The 17272-nt window shown below is 46.1% G+C and overlaps 1 protein-coding gene across 2 annotated transcripts in view; it reads right to left on the reverse strand.

Moving 5' to 3' along the window:
- LOC110487919 (ataxin-1) overlaps positions 1-17272 on the reverse strand; it is a 179943-nt gene that overhangs the window by 55531 nt on the left and 107140 nt on the right. Inside the window, exon 1 of one of the 2 annotated variants that reach the window (XM_090227549.1) lies at positions 14687-14845. The exons of the other annotated variant lie outside the window; for it this stretch is intronic. The gene's annotated coding sequence lies outside the window, so the exon portion shown is untranslated. Of the gene's footprint in view, positions 1-14686; positions 14846-17272 lie in introns of those variants that run through there. 2 annotated transcript variants of the gene reach the window in all.

Below are 17272 nucleotides of genomic sequence, written 5' to 3' on the forward strand. Positions count from 1 at the left end.
TCAGTCAGAGAGCCAGCCCTATAGTCAGTCAGAGAGCCAGCCCTATAGTCAGTCAGAAAACCAGCCCTATAGTCAGTCAGAAAACCAGCCCTATAGTCAGTCAGAAAACCAGCCCTATAGTCAGTCAGAGAGCCAGCCCTATAGTCAGTCAGAGAGCCAGCCCTATAGTCAGTCAGAGAGCTAGCCCTATAGTCAGTCAGAGAGCCAGCCCTATAGTCAGTCAGAGAGCCAGCCCTATAGTCAGTCAGAGAGCTATCCCTATAGTCAGTCAGATAACCAGCCCTATAGTCAGTCAGAGAGCCAGCCCTACAGTCAGTCAGGGAGCCAGCCCTACAGTCAGTCAGGGAGCCAGCCATATAGTCAGTCAAAAAAACAGCCCTGTAGTCAGTCAGAGAGCCAGCCTAATCGTCAGTCAGGGAGCCATCGCTATTGTCAGTCAGAGCGCCAGCCCTATAGTCAGTCAGAGAGCCAGCCAGCCCGATAGTCAGTCAGAGAGCTAGCCCTATAGTCAGTCAGAGAGCTAGCCCTATAGTCCGTCAGAGAGCCAGCCCTATAGTCAGTCAGAGAGCTATCCCTACAGTCAGTCAGAGAGCCAGCCAGCCATTTAGTCAGTCAGAGAGCCAGCCAGCCATATAGTCAGTCAGAGAGACAGCCAGCCATATAGTCAGTCAGAGAGACAGCCAGCCATATAGCCAGTAAGAGAGCCAGCCAGCCCTATAGTCAGTCAGAGAGCCAGCCCTATAGTCAGTCAGAGAGCCAGCAATATACTCAGTCAGAGAGCCAGCAATATAGTCACTCAGAGAGCCAGCAATATAGTCAGTCAGAGAGCCAGCCAGCCCTATAGTCAGTCAGAGAGCCAGCCAGCCCTATAGTCAGTCAGAGAGCCAGCCCTATAGTCAGTCAGAGAGCCAGCCCTATAGTCAGTCAGAGAGCCAGCCCTATAGTCAGTCAGAGAGCCAGCCCTGTAGTCAGTCAGAGAGCCAGCCATATAGTCAGTCAGAGAGCCAGCCAGCCATATAGTCAGAGAGCCAGCCAGCCAGCCCTATAGTCAGTCAGAGAGCCAGCCAGCCCTATAGTCAGTCAGAGAGCCAGCTAGCCCTATTGTAAGTCAGAGAGCCAGCCAGCCCTATAGTCAGTCAGAGAGCCAGCCAGCCCTATAGTCAGTCAGAGAGCCAGCCCTATAGTCAGTCAGAAAACCAGCCCTATAGTCAGTCAGAAAACCAGCCCTATAGTCAGTCAGAGAGCCAGCCCTATAGTCAGTCAGAGAGCCAGCCCTATAGTCAGTCAGAGAGCTAGCCCTACAGTCAGTCAGAGAGCCAGCCAGCCCTATAGTCAGTCAGAGAGCCAGCCAGCCCTATAGTCAGTCAGAGAGCTATCCCTATAGTCAGTCAGAGAGCTAGCCCTATAGTCAGTCAGAAAACCAGCCCTATAGTCAGTCAGAGAGCCAGCCAGCCCTATAGTCAGTCAGAGAGCTAGCCCTATAGTCAGTCAGAGAGCCAGCCCTATAGTCAGTCAGAAAACCAGCCCTATAGTCAGTCAGAAAACCAGCCCTATAGTCAGTCAGAAAACCAGCCCTATAGTCAGTCAGAGAGCCAGCCCTATAGTCAGTCAGAGAGCCAGCCCTATAGTCAGTCAGAGAGCTAGCCCTATAGTCAGTCAGAGAGCCAGCCCTATAGTCAGTCAGAGAGCCAGCCCTATAGTCAGTCAGGGAGCTATCCCTATAGTCAGTCAGATAACCAGCCCTATAGTCAGTCAAAGAACTAGCCAGCCCTATAGTCAGTCAGAGAGCCAGCCAGCCCTATAGTCAGTCAGAGAGCCAGCAATATAGTCAGTCAGAGAGCCAGCCCTACAGTCAGTCAGGGAGCCAGCCATATAGTCAGTCAAAAAAACAGCCCTGTAGTCAGTCAGAGAGCCAGCCAGCCCTATAGTCAGTCAGAGAGCCAGCCCTATAGTCAGTCAGAGAGCCAGCCCTATAGTCAGTCAGAGAGCCAGCCCTATAGTCAGTCAGAGAGCTATCCCTATAGTCAGTCAGAGAGCTATCCCTATAGTCAGTCAGAGAGCCAGCCCTATAGTCAGTCAGGGAGCCAGCCATATAGTCAGTCAGATAACCAGCCCTATAGTCAGTCAGATAACCAGCCCTATAGTCAGTCAGAGAGCCAGCCAGCCCTATAGTCAGTCAGAGAGCCAGCCCTACAGTCAGTCAGGGAGCCAGCCATATAGTCAGTCAAAAAAACAGCCCTGTAGTCAGTCAGAGAGCCAGCCTAATTGTCAGTCAGGGAGCCATCGCTATTGTCAGTCAGAGCGCCAGCCCTATAGTCAGTCAGAGAGCCAGCCAGCCCTATAGTCAGTCAGAGAGCTAGCCCTATAGTCAGTCAGAGAGCTAGCCCTATAGTCCGTCAGAGAGCCAGCCCTATAGTCAGTCAGAGAGCTATCCCTATAGTCAGTCAGAGAGCCAGCCAGCCCTACAGTCAGTCAGAGAGCCAGCCAGCCATTTAGTCAGTCAGAGAGCCAGCCAGCCATATAGTCAGTCAGAGAGACAGCCAGCCATATAGTCAGTCAGAGAGACAGCCAGCCATATAGCCAGTCAGAGAGCCAGCCAGCCCTATAGTCAGTCAGAGAGCCAGCCCTATAGTCAGTCAGAGAGCCAGCAATATAGTCAGTCAGAGAGCCAGCAATATAGTCACTCAGAGAGCCAGCAATATAGTCAGTCAGAGAGCCAGCCAGCCCTATAGTCAGTCAGAGAGCCAGCCAGCCCTATAGTCAGTCAGAGAGCCAGCCCTATAGTCAGTCAGAGAGCCAGCCCTATAGTCAGTCAGAGAGCCAGCCCTATAGTCAGTCAGAGAGCCAGCCATATAGTCAGTCAAAAAAACAGCCCTGTAGTCAGTCAGAGAGCCAGCCTAATCGTCAGTCAGGGAGCCATCGCTATTGTCAGTCAGAGCGCCAGCCCTATAGTCAGTCAGAGAGCCAGCCAGCCCGATAGTCAGTCAGAGAGCTAGCCCTATAGTCAGTCAGAGAGCTAGCCCTATAGTCCGTCAGAGAGCCAGCCCTATAGTCAGTCAGAGAGCTATCCCTATAGTCAGTCAGAGAGCCAGCCAGCCCTACAGTCAGTCAGAGAGCCAGCCAGCCATTTAGTCAGTCAGAGAGCCAGCCAGCCATATAGTCAGTCAGAGAGACAGCCAGCCATATAGTCAGTCAGAGAGACAGCCAGCCATATAGCCAGTAAGAGAGCCAGCCAGCCCTATAGTCAGTCAGAGAGCCAGCCCTATAGTCAGTCAGAGAGCCAGCAATATAGTCAGTCAGAGAGCCAGCAATATAGTCACTCAGAGAGCCAGCAATATAGTCAGTCAGAGAGCCAGCCAGCCCTATAGTCAGTCAGAGAGCCAGCCAGCCCTATAGTCAGTCAGAGAGCCAGCCCTATAGTCAGTCAGAGAGCCAGCCCTATAGTCAGTCAGAGAGCCAGCCCTATAGTCAGTCAGAGAGCCAGCCCTGTAGTCAGTCAGAGAGCCAGCCATATAGTCAGTCAGAGAGCCAGCCAGCCATATAGTCAGAGAGCCAGCCAGACAGCCCTATAGTCAGTCAGAGAGCCAGCCAGCCCTATAGTCAGTCAGAGAGCCAGCTAGCCCTATTGTCAGTCAGAGAGCCAGCCAGCCCTATAGTCAGTCAGAGAGCCAGCCAGCCCTATAGTCAGTCAGAGAGCCAGCCCTATAGTCAGTCAGAAAACCAGCCCTATAGTCAGTCAGAAAACCAGCCCTATAGTCAGTCAGAGAGCCAGCCCTATAGTCAGTCAGAGAGCCAGCCCTATAGTCAGTCAGAGAGCTAGCCCTACAGTCAGTCAGAGAGCCAGCCAGCCCTATAGTCAGTCAGAGAGCCAGCCAGCCCTATAGTCAGTCAGAGAGCTATCCCTATAGTCAGTCAGAGAGCTAGCCCTATAGTCAGTCAGAAAACCAGCCCTATAGTCAGTCAGAGAGCCAGCCAGCCCTATAGTCAGTCAGAGAGCTAGCCCTATAGTCAGTCAGAGAGCCAGCCCTATAGTCAGTCAGAAAACCAGCCCTATAGTCAGTCAGAAAACCAGTCCTATAGTCAGTCAGAAAACCAGCCCTATAGTCAGTCAGAGAGCCAGCCCTATAGTCAGTCAGAGAGCCAGCCCTATAGTCAGTCAGAGAGCTAGCCCTATAGTCAGTCAGAGAGCCAGCCCTATAGTCAGTCAGAGAGCCAGCCCTATAGTCAGTCAGGGAGCTATCCCTATAGTCAGTCAGATAACCAGCCCTATAGTCAGTCAAAGAACTAGCCAGCCCTATAGTCAGTCAGAGAGCCAGCCCTATAGTCAGTCAGAGAGCCAGCCCTATAGTCAGTCAGAGAGCCAGCCCTATAGTCAGTCAGAGAGCTATCCCTATAGTCAGTCAGAGAGCTATCCCTATAGTCAGTCAGAGAGCCAGCCCTATAGTCAGTCAGGGAGCCAGCCATATAGTCAGTCAGATAACCAGCCCTATAGTCAGTCAGATAACCAGCCCTATAGTCAGTCAGAGAGCCAGCCAGCCCTATAGTCAGTCAGAGAGCCAGCCCTACAGTCAGTCAGGGAGCCAGCCATATAGTCAGTCAAAAAAACAGCCCTGTAGTCAGTCAGAGAGCCAGCCTAATTGTCAGTCAGGGAGCCATCGCTATTGTCAGTCAGAGCGCCAGCCCTATAGTCAGTCAGAGAGCCAGCCAGCCCTATAGTCAGTCAGAGAGCTAGCCCTATAGTCAGTCAGAGAGCTAGCCCTATAGTCCGTCAGAGAGCCAGCCCTATAGTCAGTCAGAGAGCTATCCCTATAGTCAGTCAGAGAGCCAGCCAGCCCTACAGTCAGTCAGAGAGCCAGCCAGCCATTTAGTCAGTCAGAGAGCCAGCCAGCCATATAGTCAGTCAGAGAGACAGCCAGCCATATAGTCAGTCAGAGAGACAGCCAGCCATATAGCCAGTCAGAGAGCCAGCCAGCCCTATAGTCAGTCAGAGAGCCAGCCCTATAGTCAGTCAGAGAGCCAGCAATATAGTCAGTCAGAGAGCCAGCAATATAGTCACTCAGAGAGCCAGCAATATAGTCAGTCAGAGAGCCAGCCAGCCCTATAGTCAGTCAGAGAGCCAGCCAGCCCTATAGTCAGTCAGAGAGCCAGCCCTATAGTCAGTCAGAGAGCCAGCCCTATAGTCAGTCAGAGAGCCAGCCCTATAGTCAGTCAGAGAGCCAGCCCTGTAGTCAGTCAGAGAGCCAGCCATATAGTCAGTCAGAGAGCCAGCCAGCCATATAGTCAGAGAGCCAGCCAGCCAGCCCTATAGTCAGTCAGAGAGCCAGCCAGCCCTATAGTCAGTCAGAGAGCCAGCTAGCCCTATTGTCAGTCAGAGAGCCAGCCAGCCCTATAGTCAGTCAGAGAGCCAGCCAGCCCTATAGTCAGTCAGAGAGCCAGCCCTATAGTCAGTCAGAAAACCAGCCCTATAGTCAGTCAGAAAACCAGCCCTATAGTCAGTCAGAGAGCCAGCCCTATAGTCAGTCAGAGAGCCAGCCCTATAGTCAGTCAGAGAGCTAGCCCTATAGTCAGTCAGATAACCAGCCCTATAGTCAGTCAAAGAACTAGCCAGCCCTATAGTCAGTCAGAGAGCTAGCCATATAGTCAGTCAGAGAGCCAGCCCTATAGTCAGTCAGAGAGCCAGCCCTATAGTCAGTCAGAGAGCCAGCCCTACAGTCAGTCAGGGAGCCAGCCATATAGTCAGTCAAAAAAACAGCCCTGTAGTCAGTCAGAGAGCCAGCCTAATCGTCAGTCAGGGAGCCATCGCTATTGTCAGTCAGAGCGCCAGCCCTATAGTCAGTCAGAGAGCTAGCCCTATAGTCAGTCAGAGAGCTAGCCCTATAGTCCGTCAGAGAGCCAGCCCTATAGTCAGTCAGAGAGCTATCCCTATAGTCAGTCAGAGAGCCAGCCAGCCCTATAGTCAGTCAGAGAGCCAGCCAGCCATTTAGTCAGTCAGAGAGCCAGCCAGCCATATAGTCAGTCAGAGAGACAGCCAGCCATATAGTCAGTCAGAGAGACAGCCAGCCATATAGCCAGTCAGAGAGCCAGCCAGCCCTATAGTCAGTCAGAGAGCCAGCAATATAGTCAGTCAGAGAGCCAGCAATATAGTCACTCAGAGAGCCAGCAATATAGTCAGTCAGAGAGCCAGCCAGACCTATAGTCAGTCAGAGAGCCAGCCAGCCCTATAGTCAGTCAGAGAGCCAGCCATATAGTCAGTCAGAGAGCCAGCCAGCCATATAGTCAGTCAGAGCCAGCCCTATAGTCAGTCACAGAGCTAGCCAGCCCTATAGTCAGTCACAGAGCTAGCCAGCCCTATAGTCAGTCAGAGAGTCAGCCATATAGTCAGTCAGACAGCCAACCCTATAGCCAGTCAAGGATCCTTCCAGTAAACCAGCCAGCCAGCTAGACAGTCAGAGAGACATCCAGCCAGCTAACCAGTCAACCAACCAGCATTCTCTTCTCTGTAGCTTGGCAGCGAGGCAGGGTGAGCAGCTCCACACCACTGAGCGTTTTTAACTGCTGAATGACTCTCTTAACCTCTCTCCTCACACTCCAGCCTGGCAGAGAGAGAGAGACGCAGCTGCAAACTAACCCTAACCAACACAAGCAATGAAGCAAGGCAGGGAGGGCAGAGGGTGTTGAGGGGTGAAGAGAGGGGACACAGGGGTGAGGGGGCTGAGTAGGGCGTGTGTTCTAGGAAACTCTACAGTCGAACACACACACCCTCACTCGTGGACATGCATACACACATGATGTTACAGAAAGACACAGTTCCCTGGCCAACCCTGGCCAACTTGGTGAGGCCATATAGGGGAGGTAACACTCCCTACATCCCTTCCTCCCTCCCTGCCCCTTTCCCTGTGCCTCTATCCCTCCCTCTTTCCCCCTTCCTCCCTCCCTACATCCCTCCCTCTATCCCTCCCTCCCTCCCTCCCTCCCTCTATCCCTCCCGCCCTCAATCTCTCCCTCTTTCCCTCCCTCCCTCTCGCCATCCCCCCTACATCCCTCTATCCCTCCCTCCCTCTCTCCCTCCCGACATCCCTCACTCCCTACATCCATACCTCTATCCCTCCATACATTCCTCCCTCTATCCCTCTCTCCCTCCCTACATCTCTCTATCCCTCCCTCCCTCCCTCCCTCTCACCATCCCCCCTACATCCCTCTATCCCTCCCTCCCTCTCTCTATCCCTCCCGACATCCCTCACTCCCTACATCCATACCTCTATCCCTCCATACATTCCTCCCTCTATCCCTCCCTCCCTCTCTACATCTCTCTATCCCTCCGTCTATCCCTCCCTCCCTCCCTCTCTACATCTCTCTATCCCTCCCTCCCTCCCTCCCTCCATCCATGTATTCCTCCCTCCCTCATCCCTCCCTCTATCCCTCCCTCCCTCCCTCCCTCCCTCCCTCCCTCCCTCCCTCCCTCCCTGTGTGTTTCTTTCTGCACGTATGGGGGCTCAAAGCAACAGCAGCTTAACACACACTCAGAGGCTGATATTGTGGTCGCCGAGGCAGACAACAGCCCATAATATCTTCCCTGTCAGGCTCCACTGGGCAACTGAAGGTGAGGAACACATCTGAGATGGCTGCATCACCTAGGAGACGGAGCTATAGATTCTAGATACAGAACACTAACAGACCTGTTGTGTTAACCTAGGGCAGGCTTTGGTTGTAGAAAACATGATTGATAATGATCTGCTTTCATTCCCTTCCTACCTCCTGTGTTGATGTTTGTATGGATAAGTACAGAACAGTTTGTGCTTTAGCAGTGGGATTGATTGTCTTATTGACAGATTGAATAATCGTCTCATTATTTTCCTTTTAGCAAGACTGTCTAACCATATGGAGTGGCTTAGCATGTTTGAGTAGCATATGTATAGCATACTTAACAGCATACATAATGCAAAGAGTGGTGAGATGTACTATCCTCTCTTTTGTGGTCTGGCAGCAACGTCTATCACTCAATTCCCCCTGCAGCTTTGCCTAAGTGTGTGCACACTCAGTATGCATGCCCGGCAGCTTAGCCAACCCAAGGTCACAGCTAAGAGAGAGGGAGAATGAGAGAGAGAGAGACAGACAGAGAGTGAGGTGAAAGAGAGAGACAGAGCGCGAGAGACAGAGAGAGAGACAGAGAGATAGAGACAGAGAGAGAGAGAGAGAGAGAGAGAGAGAGAGAGAGAGAGAGAAAGAGAGAGAGAAGAGACAGAGAAAGTCTTGAATAAAAGCCAAATGCAGCATCAAAATCGACAAGAAAATAACAGAATTCTTTAACCAGGGCCGGGGCCTTCGCCAGGGTTGCAATTTGAGCCCTGCACTCTTCAATATTTGGATCAAGGATTTGCCCATTATTCTAGAAAAATCCTCAGCCCCTCTTCCCAGATGACCTGTGCCTGCTGTCACCCACAGCACATGGCCTACTGTAAGGGGTGCGTACTGGCGACAGAGAAGTCAGGCGCAGGAGAGCAAAAACTGATTTACGGCGCAGTTTAACCTCTTGAAACTAGGGGCACTATTTTTATTTTTGGAAAAGTAACGTTCCCAAAGTAAACCGCCTATTTCTCAGGACCAGATGCTAGAATATGCATATAATTGAGGATAGGAAACACTCAAAAGTTTCCAAAACGGTCAAAATATTGAGTATAACAGAACTGATATTGCAGGCGAAAACCTGAGGAAAATCCAACCCGGAAGTGCTGTTTTTCCTGATCCATTGCCTGCCTCCATTTAAAGGGATATAAACCAGATTCCTATGGCTTCCACATGTTGTGAACAGTCTTTAGACATAGTTTCAGGCTTTTACTTTGAAAAATGAGCGAGAAAGATCACATCGCGTCATTGTATGGCTTGGTGCCAGCAGCGTTTTGCATGCACAACAGCTTGGAGCAGACATTTTCTCTCTCTCTCCTATTGAAGAAGGTACAGTCCGGTTGTAATATTTTTGATTATATATTTTAAAAACAACCTGAGGATTGATTATAAAAAACGTTTGACATGTTTCTATGAACTTTATGGATACTATTTGGAATTTTTGTCTGCCCGGTCGTGACCGCTCGAGCCTGTGGATTTCTGAATATAATGCGCCAACCAAATGGAGGTATTTTGGATATACAATAATCTTTATGGAACAAAATGAACATTTATTGTGTAACTGGGAGTCTCATGAGTGCAAACATCCGAAGATCATCAAAGGTAAGCAATTCATTTTATTGCTTTTCTGACTTTCGTGACCAATCTACTTGGCTGCTAGCTGTTTGTAATGTTTTCTCTGCTGAGAGAGATGTCCTTACATAAATGCTTGGTATGCTTTCGCCAAAAAGCTTTTTTGAAATCTGACACGCCAGGTGGATTAACAACAAGCTAAGCTGTGTTTTGCTATATTGCATTTGTGATTTCATGAAAATTTTATATTTTTAGTCATTTAATTTGAATTTGGCGCTCTGTAATTCAGAGGATATTGACGAAAATGATGCTAACGGTGCATCAAGAAGTGAAAATGGTGTAAAATACTTCTATGTTTGAGGAATTTTAATTATGGAATTTCTGTTGTTTTGAATTTGGCACCCTGCAGTTCCACTGGCTGTTCAGAGGTGGGATGCTCACGACCCGAACGATCCCAGAGAGGTTAAATAAACTTCTCCGTGGTGCCCCAGGTTATTAATTAGTTAATAGTTGCATGATTTTATTCAATCACGTTATCAATTAAACTTTAGGTAATCGATTTGATAAAGACACGACACACCCGTATTAGATCACAGAAAAAGCCCAGTCTACTTGAATAGAGCAATACTCAATCATGACGCATCAAAGCTAAAGGAACTGTATAACATTAAGAAATGCTATAGATGGAAGGAAAGTAGTGTAGAAACCTACCAAAAAACAATTAGGCAACAACAAATGTCATCCATTTTAGATGGAACAAAATGTGAACAAAATGTGTTCCTGAACAAAATGTGTCAATGTAATCATGAAGGTGTAAACTTGGCAGTAGAAAACCTAAAAGTATATTTGACCGCTCAGCTTCCCTATCAAATCTAAACATTTCAAGCAGACAACCTAAGAAAATGAACAACAATGACAAATGGTTTGATGAAGAATGCAAAAACCTAAGAAAGAAATTGAGAAACCTGTCCAACCAAAAACAGAGACCCAGTGGTTATAGTGAATCACTAAAACAATACAGAAATACACTACGGAAAAAGAAGGAACAGCACGTCAGAAATCAGCTCATTAGCTGTTATTGTCTAAGGATGTTCTGTATTATGTCATTCTGTATTATGTTTCATGTTTTGTGTTGTACCCCAGGAAGAGTAGCTGCTGCTTTTGCAACATCTAATGGGGATCCTAATAAAATACCAATACCAAAGCTCAATGTAATTGAAAATTCCCTAGAATCAAACCACTTCTGGGAAAATTGGAACACACTAAACAAACAACAACACGAAGAGTTATCGATCCAAAATGGAGATGTAAGGATAAACCACTCCAAACGTTTTGGCCCAATAACAAAGAACAAAGAACAAAAACATATACATGATCAAATACAAATCTTAGAATAAACTACTAAAGACTACCAGAACCCACTGGATTCTCCAATTACATTGAATGAACTACAGGACAAAATTCAAACCCTCCAACCCAAAAAGGCCTGTGGTGTTGATGGTATCCTAAATTAAATGATAAAATATACTGACCACAAATTACAATTGTCTATACTTAAACTCTTTAACATCATCCTCAGCTCTGGTATCTTATATTCTCCAATATTTGGAAAAAAGGACTGATCACCCCAATCCACAAAAATGGGGACAAATTTGACTCCAATAACTACCTTGGGATATGTGTCAACAGCAACCTTCGGAAAATCCTCTGCATTATCATTAACAGAAGACTAATACATTTCCTCAGTAAAAACAATGTACTGAGCAAATATCAAATTGTCTTTTTACCAAATTACTGTACGACATACCACATGTTCACCCTGCACACCCTAATTGGCAAACAAACAAATCAAAACAAAGGCAAAGTCTTTTAATGATTTGTAGATTTCAGAAAAGCATTTTGACTCAATTTGGCATGATGGTTTACTATACAAATTGATGGAAAGCAGTGTTGTGGGAAAACCAAATGACATTATGAAATCCATGTACACAAACAAGTGTGCAGTAAAAATTGGCAAAAAAACACAAATTTATTTCCACAGGCCCGTGGGGTGAGACAGGGATGCAGCTTGAGCACCAGCCTCTTCAACATATATATTAACAAATTGGGGAGGGCACTAGAACAGTCTGCAGCACCCATCCTCGCCCTACTAGAATCTGAAGTCAAATGTCTACTGTTTGCTGATGATCTGGTGAGTCTGTCCCCAACCAAGGAGGGCCTACAGCAGTACCTAGATCTTCCGCACAGATTCTGTCAGACCTGGGCCCCGACAGTAAATCTCAGTAAGATAAAAAAAATAATGGTGTTCCAAAAATGGACCACAAATACAAATTCCATCCAGACACCGTTGCCCTAGAGCACACAAAAGACGTTAACAACATTGGTAAATACGTCAGTAAAACAGGTAACTTCCACAAAGCTGTGAACGATCTGAGAGTCAAGGCAAGAAGGACCTCCAATGCCATCAAAAGGAACATAAAATTCGACATCCCAAATAGGATCTTTCAAAAAATACTTGAATCAGTTATAGAACCCATTGCCCTTTATGACTGTGAGGTGTGGGGTCCGCTCACCAACCAAGAATTCACAAAATGGGACAAACACCAAATTGAGACTCTGCAAATTGAGAATTATGCAAAAAACAAATAATGCATAAAGAGCAGAATTAGGCCAATACACGCTAATGATCAAAATCCAGAAAAGAGCCGTTAAGTTCTACAACCAAATCAGAATTACTTGAAACGTTGGAAAGAATTTACCAAAAAAACAGAGCAAACTGGAATGCCATTTGGCCCTAAACAGAGAGTACACAGTGGCAGACTAACTGACCACAGTGACTGACCCAAACTTAAGGAAAGCTTTGACTATGTACAGACTCAGTGAGCATAGCCTTGCTATTGAAAAAGGCCGCCGTAGGCAGACCTGGCTCTCAAGAGAAGACAGGCTACGTGCACACTGCCCACAAAATGAGGTGGAAACTGAGCTGCACTTCCTAACCTCCTGCCCAATGTGTGACCATATTAGAGACACATATTTCCCTCAGATTACACAGACCCACAAAGACTCGAAAACAAATCCAAGTTTGACAAACTCCCATATCTACTGGGTAAAAATACCACAGTGTGCCATCACAGCAGCAAGATTTGTGACCTGTTGCCTCAAGAAAAGGGCAACCAACCTGTCACGACCTCACCTTAGAGAGCCTGTTTATTTCTCTATTTGGTTAGGTCAGGGTGTGATTTGGGTGGGCATTCTAGTTTTCTATTTCTTTGTTGGTCGGGTATGGTTCCCAATCAGAGGCAGCTGTCTATCGTTGTCTCTGATTGGGAATCATACTTAGGCAGCCTGTTTTCCACCTGAGTTTGTGGGATCTTGTTTTTGCACAGTAGCTGTATAGCCCTGAAGAACTTTAACCGAACACGGTTATCTTTTGGTGTTCATATTAAATAAAGAAGATGTACACTTTCCACGCTGCGCTTTGGTCTCATTCCGACTACGGACGTAACACAACCAGTGAAGGACAAACACATTGTAAACACAACCTACATTTATATTTATTTGTTTGACCTTTTGTACTTTAACGATTTGCACGTCGTTAAAATCATGTATATGGACGTAGTATGACATTTGACATGTTTACTGTTAAATATGTATTGTTTATTTCACTTATTATCTATTTCACTTGCTTTGGAAATGTAAACATATGTTTCCCATGCCAATAAAGACCCTTAAATTGAATTGATAAATATATATATATATATGAGGGAGAGAAAGCTTCCTAAATCTTCACAGCCCCTCAGTACTCCAGGGAGAAGGCTCAAAGCACTGTTGGGACATCAGAGTCCTCACAGACGCACGCACGCACGCACGCACGCACGCACGCACGCACGCACGCACGCACGCACACACACACACACACACACACACACACACACACACACACACACACACACACACACACACACACACACACACACACACACACACACACACACACACACACACACACACACACACACACACACACACACACACACACACACACACACACACACACACACACACACACACACACACACACACACTCCAACTGGGAGAAAAGCCAGAAGCAACACCATGCTAGCTAGCTCTGTGTTCTTGTTCATTTGAGACTCTGCTCACAACCAGCAGAGAATATTCTGATGATATAACTGATGCCATGAACACACATGACGAACACACATAACGAACACACGTGACTACCACTCGTGACGAACACACGTGACAAACACACGTGACGAACACACGTGACGAACACACGTGACGAAAACACATGCACAGCTATGATTGAATGGCTCAACCGTCGGAAGAAATAAAGTATGGAAACTGCTTTATAACGCTGTATAACCCACCGTGCAATGATGCAGAATGAAACAGAATCAAAACTAGTATAGAATGTTGAGATGCAGAATGAAACAGAATCTAAACTAGTTTAGAATGTCGAGATGCAGAATGAAACAGAATCTAAACTAGTTTAGAATGTCGAGATGCAGAATGAAACAGAATCTAAACTAGTTTAGAATGTCGAGATGCAGAATGAAACAGAATCTAAACTAGTTTAGAATGTCGAGATGCAGAATGAAACAGAATCTAAACTTGTTTAGAATGTCGAGATGCAGAATGAAACAGAATCTAAACTAGTTTAGAATGTCGAGATGCAGAATGAAACAGAATCTAAACTAGTTTAGAATGTCGAGATGCAGAATGAAACAGAATCTAAACTAGTTTAGAATGTCGAGATGCTGAATGAAACAGAATCTAAACTAGTTTAGAATGTCGAGATTCAGAATGAAACAGAATCTAAACTAGTTTAGAATGTCGAGATGCTGAATGAAACAGAATCTAAACTTGTTTAGAATGTCGAGATGCTGAATGAAACAGAATCTAAACTAGTTTAGAATGTCGAGATGCAGAATGAAACAGAATCTAAACTTGTTTAGAATGTCGAGATGCAGAATGAAACAGAATCTAAACTAGTTTAGAATGTCGAGATGCAGAATGAAACAGAATCTAAACTTGTTTAGAATGTCGAGATGCTGACACTCGGAACACATTCTGGTGTCGTTATTACAGAAGTGATGTGGAGGTACCACAGACAGAGGGAGCTATAGATGTGATGTTAGGTTATCTAGTGTACAGTGCAAACAGTTACACCCTGATCCAAGATCAGGAGTTAACACAACTACAGTCAGGGAGGATACAACAGCCAACACCACGGCAACCAGTTGTCATGTGACCGAAAGCTGTGACTCGGCAAGGAGCGTCAAACGCACACATACACCCCTCTAGTCAGCAAAACACAGTACACTGCCCATAGGTCCTTCAGTGCCGCCCTTATGTCACACACACACACACACACACACATTACAGCTCACTACAGTGTATCCCCACCACAGGAAAAACAAGAGAAAAACAGAAAACATGTGTAATCCCATGGAGGGAGAGGACTTACCCAGAGAGCTTGCCGTCTCTCTGTTGTCAAGGATTCATGTGCGTCACCTAGACAGGGCTCCTGTCGGAACCACCTGCCCTCAGAAAGACAACTCCTTAGTTCCACCGGTGTGGCTTCCCTGTGACAGCTTGTGTACAGTACACACACTGTGCTCGCAGTAATAGGAACACCGTAACGTAACGTGTTATGTAAGCACTGCAAGTTTATACACAACACATAATGACCTCTTTCATTATCTCGACTTTCTCTAAAGCAAAACTGACTTTACAAGGTCTAATCTCTATTCATGCTTAGTCAAGAGGGAGTCTGTGGGGGGCATAAACAGAATAGAAAGGGACTCCTGTCCCTTTAAGAGGGAGTCTGAGGTGAGGAGGGCATAAACAGAATAGAAAGGGTCTCCTGTCCCTTTAAGAGGGAGTCTGAGGTGAGGAGGGCACAAACACAATAGAAAGGGTCTCCTGTCCCTTTAAGAGGGAGTCTGAGGTGAGGAGGGCATAATCAGAATAAAAAGGGTCTCCTGTCCCTTTAAGAGGGAGTCTGAGGTGAGGAGGGCATAATCAGAATAAAAAGGGTCTCCTGTCCCTTTAAGAGGGTCTGAGCTGAGTTCATTCAGGCAGTCACACACTGTGCATCTATTTATAACCCATGTATGAGCTCTTCATTACATTTACATGGGAGCCATGCGCTGCTCCACACACACACACACACACACACACACACACACACACACACACACACACACACACACACACCCTGCCCACTCTGCTAGCTATTCATCTGCATACACAGTTGCTTTTCCTGCTGTGGGTGGCTAACCATTCAGTGGTGTGTTAGTGTCTAGTCCTAGTGTGTTAGTGTCTATCACCAGCTACTTGACTGTTTAGTGGTGTGTGTTAGTGTCTATCACCAGACTACTTGACTGTTTAGTGGTGTGTGTTAGTGTCTATCACCAGCTACTTGACTGTTTAGTGGTGTGTGTTAGTGTCTATCACCAGCTACTTGACTGTTTAGTGGTGTGTGTTAGTGTCTATCACCAGAATACTTGACTGTTTAGTGGTGTGTGTTAGTGTCTATCACCAGCTACTTGACTGTTTAGTGGTGTGTGTTAGTGTCTATCACCAGCTACTTGACTGTTTAGTGGTGTGTGTTAATGTCTAGTCCTCTCTGCCCTGGTGGTATTATCACCAGCTACTTGACTGTGTGTACTGTAGCCTAGGGCATACAAGCATGTTAATTTCACTCACTGAGCCTGAGTCAGACAATACATTAACTGTCCATTCAGAATCGCCACCTACAAAATGCTTGAGTTATACATTAATTTCCATTGTGTTATACATACAGACAGATGGTAAGCTGTAACCTTGACATTAATGCATTAATGCATGCCAGGGTAGTCGTAGAGAGGAGCATCTCTCACATTAGCAACGCTACTGACCGCTGTGTGTGTGTGTGTGTGTGTGTGTGTGTGTCCTTCAGGTCGATAAAGTTTGCAATCCAATCAACCTTGACTCTGAGCCTAAACCCGATGTGTGTATATGTGTGTGTAATGTGTATATGTGTGTGTAATGTGTATATGTGTTCACATGTGTGTGTGTTTATCATGTCAGAGGACCTTCAGTCACCGTATTTTTAACAACCTGTCCATGGCCCACCTAGTGTTCTTTACAACATTCCACTACTATACACCACTACCATGTACCACTACCATATACCACTACCAAATACCATATACTACTACTATACACCACTCCCATATACCACTACCATATACCACTACTATACACCACTACCATATACCATATACTACTACCATACACCACTACCATATACCACTACTATAGACCACTACCATATACCACTACTATATACCACTACTATATACCACTACCATATACCAATAATATATACAACTACCATATACCACTACTATACACCACTACCATATACCACTACTATACACCACTACCATATAACACTACCATATACCACTACTATACACCACTTCCATATACCACTACTATACACCACTTCCATATACCACTACCATACACCACTACCATATACCACTACTATACACCACTACCATATACCATATACTACTACCATACACCACTACCATATACCACTACTATACACCACTACCATATACCATTACCATATACTACTACTATACACCACTACCATATACCACTACCATATACCACTACCATATACCATTACCATATACTACTACAATACACCAGTACCATATACCACTACTATACACCACTACCATATACCACTACCATATACCACTGCAATATACCACTACCATATACCACTACTATACACCACTATCATATAACACTACCATATACCACTACCATATACCACTACTATACACCACTACCATATACCATTACCATATACTACTACTATACACCACTCCCATATACCACTACCATATACCACTACTATCCACCACTACCATATACTACTACCATACACCACTACCATATACCACTACCATATACCACTACTATACACCACTACCATATACCACTACTATATACCACTACCATATACCACTACTATCATAGACCACTA

Source organism: Oncorhynchus mykiss, chromosome 30, assembly GCF_057628025.1.
Source record: "Oncorhynchus mykiss isolate SJ-2025 chromosome 30, ASM5762802v1, whole genome shotgun sequence".
Taxonomy (NCBI): domain Eukaryota; kingdom Metazoa; phylum Chordata; class Actinopteri; order Salmoniformes; family Salmonidae; genus Oncorhynchus; species Oncorhynchus mykiss.